Genomic DNA, 16757 nt, shown 5'->3' on the forward strand with positions numbered 1-16757 from the left:
TACTTGTTTTAGTTGATTAGTTAATTACTTGTTAGGTGGTGTGTTTAAGTTTCTAGTCTTGTAAAACTAGAAAAAAAACCCTTTACTTTTATTATTTGTTTAGTTAAAATTAGTTATTAGTTTAATCTCCGTTCCCTGAGTTCGACACCCTACTTATCCAACTATACCACTAAAAGACAGGTTCACTGCCTTTGTGTGCTAAATCTATATTTTTAAAGTAGGAATAAAACTAGTGCATTTTACACACATCAAGATGAAAGAAGAGTTTATTGATCAATTTTGCCCACCCTCCAAGATATCTAAGTTAAAGAAAGCCATAGCCAACTTTGAACAACAAGCTGGAGAGTCACTTTATGAAGCTTAGGAGAGGTACAGGAGTCTTGTAAGGAATTGCCCACATCATGACCTCAATAGTCAACAAGAAGTCTCCATTTTTTATGATGGAGTAAATGTTACAACAAGGCAATTACTTGACTCGCAAGGTCCACGAACAAAGAAGGAACCCCCGGTGATAAAGCAACTAATTGAAGAATTCTCTAAGCATTCTAGAGAATACCACAACCCAAGGAATGATGTGACAAGAGGATCAGCTTATGCAGCTTCAGAAGATTTGTCAGCAGTCATGGCTATGTTGAAAACCATGGATAGGAGGATGGATAAAATGGATCAAACGATACATGTTATTCGGGTGGGTTGTGAGAATTGCAATGGACCTCATCTTACTAGAGATTGTGACTTGGACGAGAATGGGAATAAGAAGGTGCAAGTATGTTACTCAAGTGGTGACCGATATGATGAAGATTGGCGGAAACCCAAGAAAGAGTGGCTTCCTTATGATGAGTACAAGAGGGCTAAGGAGGAGAAGTTTAAACAAAAAGGAAGAGGTTTTTACCAAAAGGAGGAGCCGGCACAAGAAAGGAAACCAAGTTTGGAGGAGATGCTTACTAAGTTTGTAGCTGCTTCAGAAAAGAGACATAATGATCATGATGCTGCAATCCAAGAAACAAGAACAATGCTTAGAAATCAACAAGCATCTATCCACAACATTGAGACACAGCTGGGGCAACTTGCTCAACAAATTAATCAAAGATCACCGGGAGAACTTCCTAGTAAAACCGAAAACAACCCACGAGGCGCACATATAAATATTGTGACAACAAGAAGTGGAAAGATAATTACTCCTCTGGCCCCAATTCAGTCTGAAGAGCCCAAGCAGTTACAAAAGGAGGATGCAGAAAAACAAAGCCAAAATCAAAATCTGCATGACACAGACCCTACTCGCCGAGTCCAGAATATGGACTCGACGAGTCCATTACCTAATCAGAAAAGTCAGATTCCTGCAAAGTCATTTCAGCCTCCATTGTCATATCCAGCCAGAGCTAAGAAAGAAAAGAATGAAGAAGACTACCAGAAGTTTCTAGAACATATAAAGGCTCTTCAAATCAACATACCATTCATAGAAGCAGTTGCCCAAATGCCAAAATACGCAAAGTTTCTCAAAGAGCTTCTAACTAATAGAAGGAAGATGGAAGAAGTGAATGAAGTAGTTCTTAATGAGAATTGCTCAGCTGCCATGTTAAACAAGCTACCGAAGAAGAAGGGTGACCCGGGAAGCTTAACATTGCCTTGTCAGTTTGGGAATTTGGCCACCATTCATGCTTTAGCCGATTCAGGAGCAAGTGTAAACCTCATGCCTTATTCATTTTTCAAGAAACTAGATTTCCCGGAACCGAGGCCAATCCGAATGGCAATCCACTTAGCAAACAAAACTGTTACATTCCCAAGAGGAATATGTGAAGATCTATTGGTGAAGGTAGATAAGTTCGTGTTTCCCGCGGACTTTATAATTCTAGACATGGAAGCGGATCCTCAAGTCCCGATCATCCTTGGAAGACCTTTCCTTAACACCGCAAGCGCTATAGTTGACATGCGAGATTTAAAACTTACTCTACGGGTGGGGGATGATTCAGTCACTTTTGGGGTTGATCAAGCCATGAAGCATACAAGGCATAGTGATGACACGGCATTTTCAATTGATATGTTGGATGAATTGATGGAGGAATGGCATAATGAAGATCCAAACAAGTCCACCATCCCCTTTACTGAAGAACTTGATGCTGAAAAAGACCTACTGGAAATAGAGAGACTACTGGAAGAAGCTGATTATGATGAGTTAATGAAGACCATGGAGCAACATACTCGCCGAGTAGAAGCGATCTACTCGCCGAGTCCAGTTGAAGAATCCCGAGAAATCACGAATTTTGAAGAGGACTCGACGAGTCCCTTACCTGTACTCGACGTGTTCAGCATGCAGAACGCAAAAACTGAGCTCAAAGCACTACCAGATCACTTGGAGTATGCATTCCTTGAAGATGGTCAACAAAAACCTGTTATAATAGCTTCTGACCTCTCCAAATCTGAAAAAGAAGAATTAGTTCAAGTCTTGAAGAAGAGGAAGAGTGCCATTGCATGGAGTATCACCGATATCAAGGGAATAAGCCCCTCTTATTGCTCTCACAAGATTAACCTGGAAGAAGCAGCAAAGCCGGTAGTGCAACACCAAAGAAGATTGAACCCAAACATGCAAGAAGTGGTCAAAAAGGAAGTAGTCAAGCTTTTAGATGCGGGGATCATTTATTCTATTTCCGATAGTCCATGGGTTAGTCCTGTTCAAGTGGTGCCCAAGAAAAGAGGGATGACGGTCGTGACAAACGAGAAGAACAAGCTTATTCTGACCCGAACGGTAACCGGTTGGCGAGTGTGCATCGATTATCGAAAGCTAAACGATGCCACTCGTAAAGACCATTTTCCTTTACCTTTTATTGATCAAATGCTTGAAAGATTGTCCGGCCATAGTTATTATTGTTTCTTAGACGGATTTTCGGGCTACTTCCAAATACCCATAGACCCAAGGGACCAAGAAAAGACCACTTTCACTTGCCCAAGTGGGACTTTTGCCTATCGCCGCATGCCCTTTGGGTTATGCAATGCACCTGCAACATTTCAAAGGTGCATGACGGCCATATTCCACGACATGGTGGAAAAATTCATGGAAGTATTTATGGACGACTTTTCTGTTTTTGGATCTTCCTTCCATGATTGTCTTACTAACCTTGATTTAATGCTTGCAAGGTGTGAAAAGACCGATTTAGTCCTTAATTGGGAAAAATGTCACTTTATGGTTAAAGAGGGTATAGTTTGGGGCCACAAGGTATCCAAATCGGGAATTGAGGTGGATTGGGCAAAAATAGATACAATTGCCAAATTACCTCCACCAGCTAATGTAAAGGGCATTAGGAGTTTTTTAGGACACACGGGTTTTTACCGCCGTTTCATAAAAGATTTTTCTAAAATAGCTAGACCTCTAACACAATTGCTTTTAAAAGATGCACCATTTAATTTCACTAAAGAGTGTCTAGACGCTTTTGAATTTTTAAAAGAAAATTTAACTAATGCCCCGATCATTATTGCCCCGAATTGGAACTTACCTTTTGAAATAATGTGTGATGCAAGTGACTTTGCATTAGGAGCTGTCCTTGGTCAAAGGGTTGATAAGCACTTTCGACCCATTTATTATGCAAGTAAGACTTTGAATCCGGCCCAAGAAAATTACACCACAACTGAAAAAGAATTACTAGCAGTGGTGTATGCTTTTGACAAATTCCGCCCTTATCTTGTTTTATCTAAAACCACTGTTTTTACTGACCACTCTGCTATTAAGTACTTGTTTGCCAAGCAGGATGCAAAGCCAAGATTGATACGTTGGGTCCTACTTCTACAAGAATTTGATATCGAGATACGTGATAAGAAGGGAATGGAGAATGTAGCAGCCGACCACTTATCAAGGCTAGAAAACCCGCATTTGGAGTCATTGGAAGAAGAAAAGATTGGAGATGATTTTCCGGACGAATACATTTTGGTGACCACGGGGGAAGAGCCATGGTTTGCAGATATAACTAATTATTTAGCTACCAAGTACATCCCAAAAGACTTTACCCGCCAACAAAAGAAGAAATTATTTTCGGAAATAAAATACTACTTTTGGGATGAGCCATATCTTTTCCGAAGCTGCACGGATGGGATCATAAGGATATGCGTATTCGGGAATGAAAGCCGAGAAATTTTGGAGCATTGCCATAGCGGGCCCACCGGTGGACATCATGGAGCACATTACACGGCAAAGAAGATATTTCATATTGGGTTTTATTGGCCCACAATTTTTAAAGATGCTACCCAATATGTCAAAGAGTGTGATGCATGCCAAAGAGCGGGAAACATCTCCTCCCGAAACGAAATGCCACAACATAGTATTCAAGTGTGAGAAGTATTTGACGTATGGGGGATCGATTTCATGGGACCATTTCCAATCTCAAAGGGCAAAAAATATATTTTGGTGGCGGTTGATTATGTATCCAAGTGGGCGGAGGCACAAGCTTTACCAACTAATGATGCTCGGGTGGTGGTGCGCTTTTTGAATAAGTTATTCTCAAGATTTGGAGATCCTAAAGCCCTTATAAGTGACCGAGGCACTCATTTTGCCAATGATCAATTAGAAAAGGTGTTAAGGAAATATGGGGTAACCCATAAATTCTCTACATCTTACCATCCACAAACTAGTGGGCAAACTAAAGTGACAAATAGAGCATTAAAGAGAATTTTGGAGAGATCGGTGGGTAGCAATCGAAAGGAATGGTCAGATAGACTAGATGATGCACTTTGGGCCTTCCGAACAGCTTTCAAAACACCTATTGGTACTACACCATATAGGCTAGTTTATGGGAAGCAATGTCATTTACCGGTGGAAATAGAGCATAAAGCTTTTTGGGCTTTAAAAATATGCAACTTTGATATGGCTGAACTTAAAAAAAACGGTTGATGCAAATGAATGCTCTTGAAGAACTTAGGAATGAGGCTTATACTAGCTCCTTGATTTATAAAGAAAAAACCAAGCGTTGGCATGACAAAAGAATCAAGGGTAATAAAGACTTTCATGAAGGGAAAAAAGTTTTACTTTTTAATTCAAGGCTCAAACTCTTTCCGGGCAAACTAAAGTCAAGATGGGATGGTCCATTTCTAGTGAAGAAGGTGTTTCCACATGGAGCTATCGAGTTATTATCAAGAGATGGCACTCCTTTCAAAGTTAATGGACATAGAGTGAAAAAATATGAAGAAGGAATCCTGAGGAATGAAGACATAGAAGAAGGGCTGCTGCTGGAGGGCATGGCAGAAATGTAGAACGGAAGGAGTCCAACTAACGACTCCTTAAAAAGAAGCGCTTCCGGGAGGCAACCCGAGTTTAGAGTTTGCATTTCTTTTCCCTTTGTTTTTCTTTTTCACTTTTAGGATCTGTTTTCTTTTCATTCTTCTTCTGAAATTCTGCTTACAATGATTGCTTGAGGGCAAGCAATGCTCAAAGTGTGGGGTGGTGGTTTAAAAAAAATTGAGTTTTTTTCAAACTGAACGATATACTCGCCGAGTTCATACGATTACCTTTTGAAAATCACGACAAAACGCGAACACGCGTCCCTACTCGGCGATTAGGAATTTCTACTCGACGAATACAAGCATTTAAACGGGTTTTTACAGTCTGTAAAAAAGGGTTTCTTTTTACTTTACTCATTTTCACCAACACATTCATACTCGCCGAGCATTCTCTTCCTCTCAAGCCATTCCTTTGATTTTTGTTGAATCTCCATCCACAAGGCAAAAAGGTATGATTTTTCCTTTGTATTCTTGTTAAAGGTTATAACTCTATCAATTCTTGGTTCTTATTTTGCTTAAATCCGGATTTGGGGGTTTACTCCGATTCTAGGGTTTCGATTTTACCATGAATTAGGAAGATTTGGACAAAATTTCTTGTGGATTTGTGTTTAAGGGACTTAGAACAGCAAACCCCTTTGCAAATTTATGTGTTTTGATTGACCTAATATGGTCCAGTTGAAATCTGTTCTCACAGTTCATCCTACTCGCCGAGTAGTTCATGAACTCGGCGAGTAGATGCTGTGATAGACCTGTTATGGTTAACTTTAATTGCTGGGTTTTGTTTGTTGTTGTTTTCTTGATGTTTTTCTGCAGAAATCATGTCCAGAAGAGGTCAGAGTTCAAGAGGAGGGGGTCAAGGAGACATTCCATGGCTTACTTTTCCACAAATCACTTCAAAATCTTCTCAAGTTAGGGCGAAGAGCAGGTTGGAGGTTTTGAAGCAGAAAGAGATTCATCTACCCAATGCAATTAATTGGGATTGGTTAGGTAAAACTGGGTTGGAAGAGGAATTGACACCTTATTTGGTGAAATCTTTTGACGTGGGTGGATCAACAATAATTTGTGATGGATGGTTGCAGCTGTTCAAAATACAAGAACCTGTGTTTGCAGAACTATGTTGGGAATTCTTTGCTACTCTCTCATTCCGGAGTGGTAGTGAATATTATAACGCCAACATTATCACTTTTTGCCTCGGAGGGGAGTTGCGCCACTGCAGCATAGCGGAACTCGCCTGGAGGGTTGGTATCTATGACCAAAATGTCATCATGACGGAGGATTTTGAAACATTTTTGGAGCAATGTCACAAGGATCTTCCCGAGGGAGTCGTTGCCTCCACTTGGTGGAATACTATTGCAAATCGGGTCTATATTCCCTCTTCTGCTCAAGAGGGCCATATTCGTTCTCCGATCCATCGTTTCATCCACCGCCTCATCGCTAGTACCATAAATATGAGGAAGGATGATGACAAAGTTCCTACCCTCGACATTTTTTATTTGTGGAGCATCATTACCCCGGACGTCTTTTGCAACTTGCCTTATTGTTTGGCAAAATACCTTGCAGAAGGAGCGGTTAAAGAGAAGATTAACTCCAAAATTAATGGGGGTATGTTTGTTACAAGACTCGCAAGGTCATATGGCATTTTGGACATGCAAGAGGCAAGGGCGTTGACTGTAATTTCTCCTCCTCCGTTTAGCATTACATTATTCCGGAGGGCAAGGATTGTGGAAAAATTTGGGGATTCATTTGCAATTCCACATGTAGATGAGGTGGTTGCTCCCGCGAGGCCGGGAAGAAGAGTTAGGCAAAGGAACGAACGGGCCCGAGAAGACCCATCGGTTATTCCGGTGGAAGATGAGAATGAGGGATGGAATCAAGTGGAATATAGGAGGTATTTGGATGACATTGGTCAAGGTGTTAACTATAACAATGAGTCATTCAATTATCTCTTTCAACAAATGAACATCGCCCCAAGGCCCGGGCCCGGATATCCATACATCATGAGTTGGGAGGAGCGTATGCAAAGGGGAAACAATCAAGCAGGAGGAAGTGGCGCAGGAGGGGCAGACGTGGAAGAAGAAGCATGAAATTTGTTTTTATTTGGATGTGTTTTATTTTGTTTGATGTTAAACTTTGTTGAACTTGGATTATTAGGACCTTGGTTTGTTTGCTTTCACTTGTGGTTATATGTTTTTCAGGTTTGAAGATTAGGATGCATTTAGGAGTCTCATTGGTCAAGGCTAAAGTGAGGATTGGTTTAGATGAGAGTGCGAATTGTTACATTTAAGGTTGAGTCCGTTAGGATTGAGAGTGACACAATGTGTTATCACTGAAGGAAATAGAAGAAGAGTCACTGAAGTATTTTGAGTTAGCACCTCAGTCAAGAACCAACAGCAGGGAAATTTATTTTCGACTCAGCGACTTACTCGCCGAGTGCACCTAGGGAACTCGCCGAGTGCACCTAGGGAACTCGCCGAGTGCACCTAGGGAACTCGCCGAGTGCATGTGTAAATCCGCGATTATCTACTAAATGCCGATCTACTCGCCGAGTTCACGCCTGACTCGCCGAGTCCATCAACATTTCACACTCAGAATTTGTTTTGAGCACATTCACTGCAGTTCTTATCCATGTCTTATGTGGAGACTCATTCCTGGAAGATTTCTGAGAGCTTTTTCCTAAGCATTTGGAGCTACTTAGATGTTTACCACACGCGACATGACACCCAAGGCATGGATAAACTGTTCCCATGCCTAAAGTCATTTGAAGTAGGAGCTTAATTGAAGATGATCAGCCTCGCCACTGCTATCCCAGGGGAGTTTGTTCCAATTTCCCCTTTACTTTAGTATTGTTCTTTATCATGCATAACATGCAATGGGGACATTGCATGAATTAAGTGTGGGGGTAGGGGGTTGGTTACATTAGCTAACTTAGAATCTTAATTTTAGGCATAATTTTAAAATTCTTGCATAAATTTTTTTTTGCCTAGGACTTAACTTAGAAAACTTTGGTAAAAGCAATTAGGATTCCATGTTAGAATTATGTTGATGATTGCATGAAGACCCAAATGTTTAGTTGAGCTTATACACGTTCTAGTGCATTTGTGGCCTCCTTATTCTAGTGAAATCATGGGACAAAAACGTAACCTCGCTTAGTTTGAAGGATGCAATATGTTTAGCATCGTGTATCAGAAATGTATCCAGGAAATTTTTTATCTTTAATCAATAAAGGTTGAAGTTGAGCGCCCCTGCTTAAGCATGTAGGTATTGAGTGAAAAAAAAATGAGTTACATGAGAGAATTACAAGAAAAGTTTGAAAAAATTTTGGAGCAGTTAAAGTAAAGATCAAAAGATCAAAATTCCAAAGTTCAAAAGTTGAAGATACCCAAAAATCAAAGAAAATCAAAAATGTGGCAAATTTTGAAGAATTCAAAGAAATTAAAGTGCAAACTATCAAAGAAAGTGAAGAATTCCAAAAAGCTCCATAGTGGTATCGAAAATTGTAATTTTTAGAATATGTATGCTTGGGTTGCTCAACCAAAAATACCTTGAGGCTAGGAGGTTTTCTGCTGATGGATTCGGAGGGATGCATAAAATGAGCATCGTTCAAAAGAAGTGGGCGAGTGTTTATGAGGATTGTGAGTATTTAGAGTATTGGGGGGTCTTTAGGAAAATTTTAGACACAAATGTATGCGTTGCGGTCTTGGCATAATGGATGGGTTGAATTGGAGTTGTCTTATGTGATTCTAATGTGCTAAAATTCAGTTTTGCTTGGGGGCAAGCAAAAGTCAAGTGTGGGGTATTTTGATAGGTGCATAATTAGCTATATGTTTAGTATAGCTTTTTATTAATTTTAGCTAATTATTTGCATAATATAGACAAAAGGTACTTAATAAGGTCTAAATTATATTTTCAGTCCAGAAGACATGCTTGGAGAAAAAAGGAAGAAGGAGAAGCAATCAGAAGCTGGAGAATGAAGAAAGAAGAGAAAACCTGGAGCTACTCGGCGAGTCCACGAAGCTACTCGGTGAGTTCCGAAGAATGTTCGCGAAGTAATATCCAGAATCCTTACCGCACACGGATTTCTCAAAGGTACTCGGCGAGTTGGAGACTTACTCGCCGAGTTGTCCCTGTTTTGAGATAAGTATAAATAAAGGATCTTATTCCGAATTGAAAAAACTTTCTGATTTTCTTGGACGATAACTTGCGACTGAGGAAACCTTTGGAGACCTGAAGAACCCTAATCTTTGATCTTTTGAAGACTCAAGGCGAATTAGGTTAAATTTTCCACTTAATCTTAGAAGTGAATCATGTCTATATCAACTAAATTCGTTTTTGAGCTTGTTCTTACTGTAATCATGAGCTGAATTGTCGTAGCTTCTGTTTAGGAAAGACCAAGTTACTCCTATGGTTTGATTTATACTTTTATTGATTGATTATTGGTGATTTTATTAAATTAAGTTTGTTAAAGAACCTTATGCATTAACCATAACTATTATCTGTTAATTGGAAGACAATTAGGCTGCCTGAACATCTCTTAATTGTTAACCTCATATGATTTATGTGAACACTTCATTACATGCCTAGGATTAGTGAATATGAAACTAGGATTAACTAGAGAATGGGTAAATTAATGTGTGAGCTTGTTTGAGAAACCAACAAACAAGAGGTTAGTTGAATTACTAATTTGATTAACCAATTACAAATCTTATTTAATCCAAATAATTGAACTAGGGAGTTAATTAGTTTAAACAATTGGCCACTGCTTGAATTGATTAATTTTCTAAGGGTTAGTAATAGTGAATGCGAATCTAACCACTATAGTTGGTAACCAATAACAATTAATTTATCACTTTATCATAAAATTAACCATAGGAGTGAATTGGTTGGACCTAAACAGAAACCCTTTATTAAATTTGGTGAATTTTTACTTGTTTTAGTTGATTAGTTAATTACTTGTTAGGTGGTGTGTTTAAGTTTCTAGTCTTGTAAAACTAGGAAAAAAACCCTTTACTTTTATTATTTGTTTAGTTAAAATTAGTTATTAGTTTAATCTTCGTTCCCTGAGTTCGACACCCTACTTATCCAACTATACCACTAAAAGACAGGTTCACTGCCTTTGTGTGCTAAATCTATATTTTTAAAGTAGGAATAAAACTAGTGCATTTTACACACATCATGCGCTGTGCGGTCATCAGTAGCCGTGTTGACCAATCCCGGGAATTCTCGCTAATCAACTCTCACATTCATGTTAACCGACCCCCGCTAGTCTTACCGCCCAGCTCTTAATAGTCGCACAGCTTGACCTTGAGCAGCGACACGACCTAGCTCAGCAACTGCAAAGCCCAACCATCGGTAGCTACTTTTTCTGACTCCCAGCAGTTGTGCTACTCTGCTCTCGCCAGCTGTGCTACCCAGTTCTTGTTAGCGCTTGAATCGCCTAGCTCTTTCTAGTAGTTGTTTTGCTCAGTTTTCAGCAACTATGCATCCATCGTTCCCATTCCTCACCTCCTCCCAGAAAGGGGGGGTAGGGTTGGTACGACACTACGTAGGAGTGATTTTTATTCCCAAGGGGCAGAGTTAAAGTAGATGAAAACCTGATGCTATACATGATAGTGCACTCCCGAGGTGACATTAACATTCCGGATCGAAAGAGCAGCCCCGTGGTTCAACTCTCGGTAGTCTTGTTGCCCAACTCTCAATAGTCGTGTTGCTCACCTATCCCTAGCAGCTCGCTACCCGGGCCTCAGCGACCCTGCTGACCAGTTCCTGACAGCAGCCTCGTTACGCACCACTTAACGGTAGCTACACTATCCAGCTCTAAGTAGCACCCTCGCATAGCCCTCGACAAACAGTCAAGACATCGAGGAATCAATGATTAGTACGACTAGCGAGGCAGCAAAGCATCAGGTACCATTCCGCTTTAACCCAGACTGGTCACACGAGCTAGACACATAGATTGTAGGGTGCTACGCCCAGTCGTTCGAGGTTCAGTACCCTCGCTTCGAGTCGCTTGGCTTCTCAGCCCGACTCCATATAGCGGCAAGCTCCGCATGCGAGGTTCAGTACCCTCGCCTCGAGTCGTCTGGCTTCTCAGCCCGACTCCATTATAGCGGCAAGCTCCGCATGCGAGGTTCAGTACCCTCGCCTCAAGTCGCTTGGCTTCTCAGCCCGACTCCATTATAGCGGCAAGCTCCGCATGCGAGGTTCAGTACCCTCGCCTCAAGTCGCTTGGCTTCTCAGCCCAACTCTATTATAGCGGCAAGCTCCGCATGCGAGGTTCAGTACCCTCGCCTCGAGTTGCTTGGCTTCTCAGCCTGACTCTATTATAGCGGAAAGCTCCGCATGCGAGGTTCAGTACCCTCGCCTCGAGTCGCCTGGCTTCTCAGCCCGACTCCATTATAGTGGCAAGCTCCGCATGCGAGGTTCAGTACCCTCGCCTCGAGTCGCCTGGCTTCTCAGCCCGACTCCATTATAGCGGCAAGCTCCGCATGCGAGGTTCAGTACCCTCGCCTGGCTTCTCAGCCCGACTCCATATAGCGGCAAGCTCCGCATGCGAGGTTAAGTACCCTCGCCTCGAGTCGTCAGGCTTCTCATCCCGACTCCATTATAGCGGCAAGCTCCGCATGCGAGGTTAAGTACCCTCGCCTCGAGTCGTCTGGCTTCTCAGCCCGACTCCATTACAGCGGCAAGCTCCGCATGCGAGGTTCAGTACCCTCGCCCCACGTAGCCTGGCTCCTCAGCCTGACTCCATTACAGCGGCAAGCGCCGCATGCGAGGTTCAACACCCTTGCCTTGAGTCGCCTGGCTTCTCAGCTCGGCTCCAATGGCATGCTCCGCATACGAGGCTCAAAGGCTTGCAACCTTTCCCTATATGATCCTACGCGATGCTCTCCCGCGCGAGTTATCTACGATCGTTGGCAGCTAAGCCCGATCCATTCCACGCGATGCTCTCCCGCGTGATGTATCTATGATCGTTGGCAGCCAATCCCAATCCATCCCACGCGATTCTCTCCAACGCAAGTTATTTACGATCGTTGGCAGCTAAGCCCGATCCATTCCATGCGATGCTCTCCCGCGTGATGTATCTATGATCGTTGGCAGCTAAGCCCGATCCATTCCATGCGATGCTCTCCCGCGTGATGTATCTATGATCGTTGGCAGCCAAGCCCGATCCATCCCACGCGATGCTCTCCCGCGCGAGTTATCTACGATCGTTGGCAGCTATGCCCGATCCATTCCACGCGATGCTCTCCCGCGTGATGTATCTATGATCGTTGGCAGCTAAGCCCGATCCATCCCACGCGATGCTCTCCTGCGTGACATCTCCATGGTCGTTAACCGCTAAGCCCAAGCTATTCTCCTAAGTCGCGCAACATAAGTCGCGCATCGTCGCGCACCATAAGTCGCACATCACAAGCTTATTCCACGTCTAACACCATGATCTCGGTGTTTCCTCTCTCACAGTCATCATGGTTCTCTTGTGCTCGGACGATCGATGAAGTGTTATCCACATTACAACATGCTATGGTGAGGTTACTCTCCAGCAAGAAGGTCATCCCGACAGCGGCCCTGCCACCTACTACCTTTCAGCATCTCTGTTTCCTGGCTCTCGAAAACGGTCTTGCTATGCAACCTTACCTGTAGCCTCACTACCTGTTCCTCAAGAATTCTGTTGTCTGGCTATCGACAATAGTCTCGCTGCGTGACCCTCGCTATCAACCTAATCGCACAACTCTCGGAATCTCTGCCACTTATATTATGTTCAACAACCCTACGGTTTATTGGTTTGACAACATAGTCTGATGCGGCTACCTACGCTACCCACATCAGACTGGGGGGAATCCAGCTAGGTGTAGCCCAAGCAAGAAATACCTTCAAGACGGCTATTAATGCAGACTATGTAGATGGATATCGATGACATTCCATATGCGCATAACTACCACAAAAATCGTGTCGAATAACAGTCTCAGAGACTGAATGGCGAGCTTACGCTCCTTAGCTACCCTGGTCCGACATTCCATCGACATCAGTGTCGCGTAACACTCTTTAGCAGCCTCGGGCTGTATGATCGCAACAATAGTTACGTTGCATCGCACCGATCGGATCGCACTCCTCTCAATGAAGGAGTATCAAGTCAGCTCAAGCTGCATAAGTAATGATTGGCTCTTCGCACAACCCCACGACTCTCGTGGGCGAGGTTCGGTCATTTCTCTTTATTATTTATTGTATTGGTGCTTTATCTAGTCCGATCCGATTGTCAGCAACCCAATCGCATCAGACTAGGGGGACTTGACGACGCACAGTTTATACGACTAGTTCCAGTCCGATGTCATTGGTCGCGTACCAATAACACCAGACTGGGGGGACTTGATGATATATGATCCATTAGCATGGCCTAGACTACTCTAGCGCGCCATCCTGGCATGGCATGCTCCTACCAGCCCTGCCTAGCGTTCCCTTGCTAGCCCTGCTGGGGACTCTCCTGCTGGCCCGGCCAGGCGCTCCCTCGCCTAGCACTCCCCTGCCATCCTTTCCTGGTGCGTGCCCGCCAGACTTGCCTGGGGCGCGCCCGCCAGGCCCGCCCGGCGCCTCCGGGCGACCTTGCCCAGCTCCTTGCTAGTTGGGCCTGAATTAGGCTGGCCCAAGGCCTGACCCAATTCCCCTTGACCTAATTGTCCACTATAAATAGAATAGTGCCTCCTCCTTGAAGGAGGACTCTTTCCCAAGTGGTTCAGCCACCACTAAGACACCTCCCTAGACTCTTCCCCTATGGCTCAGCCGCCACACTATACTCCGGCCGGATGGCTCAGCCGCCACCCGCCGCCGCCGCCGCCGTCAGCCACCATACACCACCACTAGCACCAAGATGGTTCCCTCCAGCTATGGAGAACCATCTCAGATCTTTCAGCTGATCTAACTTGATCGTCGGAGTCCGCTCCCGGGGCACAGTCCCTGGAGCGGCTCTAACGACTTTGCACTGTGATGTCCAGATCTCCGCCGCAGCAGAACACCAGAAGACTCACCGGAGGTCGATGTCGCAACAGGGCCCAATTTGGAAAATTGGGCCATAGATGGGCCATAGTTTGGGCCTTTATGATTATGTGATATTGGGCCATTAGAATGATTGAATGTTGGACTGCACTAAATGGTTGGGCCTTATGGTAAGACCTTGTAAAGGTTTGGGCCCAATTTGGAAAATTGGGCCATGTGTTGGGCTTTGATTTCCTAGTTGACTTTGGGCCTATGGATTGGGCCTTGGGCTTGCATAAAGCCAAGTTTGGGGTAATGTAGTAATTATCCAAAGTATGTACTCATGGTTATGTAGTGGAACCCAATTATTAATTGGGTGTTATTTTGGTGGTGACAGTTCGGGAATCTGTCATCCAGCAGCCAGGGTTGAGTCTGCGGGACTTCAGCAGTGTGGGATTGTGTCTACGGGACTTGAGCAGTGTGAGGTGAGTTACCTTCCAGTAGGGGTGGGTCTAAGGCCACAATGCCGGCCCACCAATAAGAGTAATTGGTAGATAATTGTCTTTGTGATAATTATCTTGGTATGCTTATGTGATAGTCTTATGTGATATGCTTATGAGATATGCTTATGTGATATGCCCATGAGATATGCTTATGTGATATGCTATGTGAGTTAGTAGTAATAGTAGGGAATAACTTTTCCCTGATTCGGTCGTTAGGACCGAAGGGTAGGTCAGTACCCCAGATATGCCTGACCGTATGATTATATGTTGTTATTGTATGATAGAGGTAGGGGTGAAACAATCCCCGTTGCCGGTTGAGATAGACCGGAGGGTAGTCGGCACCCCAGAACGGCCTAACATGGGTAGGTCAGCATCCCAGAATGGCTTGACATGGGTAGGTCAGCACCCCATAATGGCTTGACATGGGTAGGTCGGGCACCCCAGAATTGCCCGGTAGTATGTATGCTATGTGATTGTATGGTATGTGGTATGATGGGGGAACTCACTAAGCTTCGTGCTTACGGTTTTTAGTTTTTGTTTCAGGTACTCGTTTTTAACGGAAAGGAGTCGGCTTGATCGCAACGCATCACACTATGGTTTTCCGCACATGAGATCTTGCGATTACACTCTGATATTGTTTTATGATAACATGTTTTGATTATTGACACTTTGGTTTTGTCACGAGATATTAATATGAATGTTTTTATGCTGATGGTTTTATATTATAACTTAATCAAAACGAAATTTTTGGTCTGTATTTTTGGGATGTTACATAATATCTGGTATAATTCCTTTAAGCATGTTAATTATAAAAATATCTTTAATGGAACCATATTCTGTAAAAATAAAACTGAAAATATATTTACTAGTTTATGGTTGACTTTCTATAATTCTAACAGAATAAAACCGTTATTATTAAAAATTATATTAGAATTAAATTTGAATTAATTTAAAAAATTCAGATTTTTAAAAATAAGGAAATTAATTATCCCATAAAATCAGAAAAGTTCTTATTTTAATATAGGTTAATTGACCAAAATACCCTTATGTTGAAATTTATATGATTATATGGTACATGTTACCCTATTGTAATATCATAGGCCATCGGATCATGATCATTGATTATATTCATCTGTTGGTCCAGAATTACCCTGACGAGCATACAATAGATGTAATGAACACATGAACCTAGCCATATATATATATATATATATATATATATATATATATATATATATATATATATATATATATATAGGTAAAAGATCAAATGAGAACCATTAAAAGTTAAGAACCCTAAAATAAGAACCTAAATATTTAGTCATAACTGTAACGTCCGGGTTTCGGGGCTAAGCATTTTTAGACGATGTAATAGTCTAGGTCAACTATTGTAACTCTTTTTTTGAAGTAATAAAGATGAAATATTTTAATACTATGTGAATTATGTGTATTTGTGTGTTTATAATTTAATTATAAAGGTATAATTAATAAAGAATAAACATAAGCGTCAAAACTAAAGTGTGAGATAAGCCCAATATCTTTACATAAAGTTGTAGTGATCGAAACAAGGATTCCGGGGATATAAAGAACGCCGAAATCCGAGTTATATCGAAGAAATTATGACCCGTCGAAGTTTCACGACAAAACCGGCACGACGCTGTGTGACGTAAATAGTGAATTTACGATAGAAAACTTTTTGGCCTTAGTAATCTAAACCAAAGTTGTAGTGTACGTTAAACTGAGAGCGTGCATAAAAAGAACGCCAAAATCTGACTTCGTATGAGGAAGTTATGAATTTTCTAAGATTTGGCTTAGCAGTGCACAACCCGAAACTCGAATTTTAGATTGAGCGGTTTTTGGCCTACGCGACCTAAATGAGAATTGAATATCTCATTAATAGGAACTCAACGGTAAAAATATAGATGAAAACGGAGTCCGTATGTAGAAGTTATGAATTTTACGCGGACATTTAACAGTATAATCTCCTTGTACTATAAAATTTAAGATCAGTCGAGAATTAGCCGA

At 42.3% G+C, this 16757-nt stretch overlaps 1 non-coding gene across 1 annotated transcript; it reads right to left on the reverse strand.

Moving 5' to 3' along the window:
- Nucleotides 1–301: 301 nt before the first annotated feature.
- Nucleotides 302–408, reverse strand: LOC145141756 (small nucleolar RNA R71). The gene has a single exon (XR_013722951.1). It is a non-coding gene; the product is annotated as a small nucleolar RNA R71 (small nucleolar RNA).
- Between the last annotated feature and the right edge of the window lie 16349 nt (nucleotides 409–16757).

The sequence above is a fragment of the Lactuca virosa genome, chromosome 9 (genome assembly GCF_052849685.1).
Source record: "Lactuca virosa cultivar CGN04683 chromosome 9, Lactuca_virosa_CGN04683_v6, whole genome shotgun sequence".
NCBI lineage: Eukaryota > Viridiplantae > Streptophyta > Magnoliopsida > Asterales > Asteraceae > Lactuca > Lactuca virosa.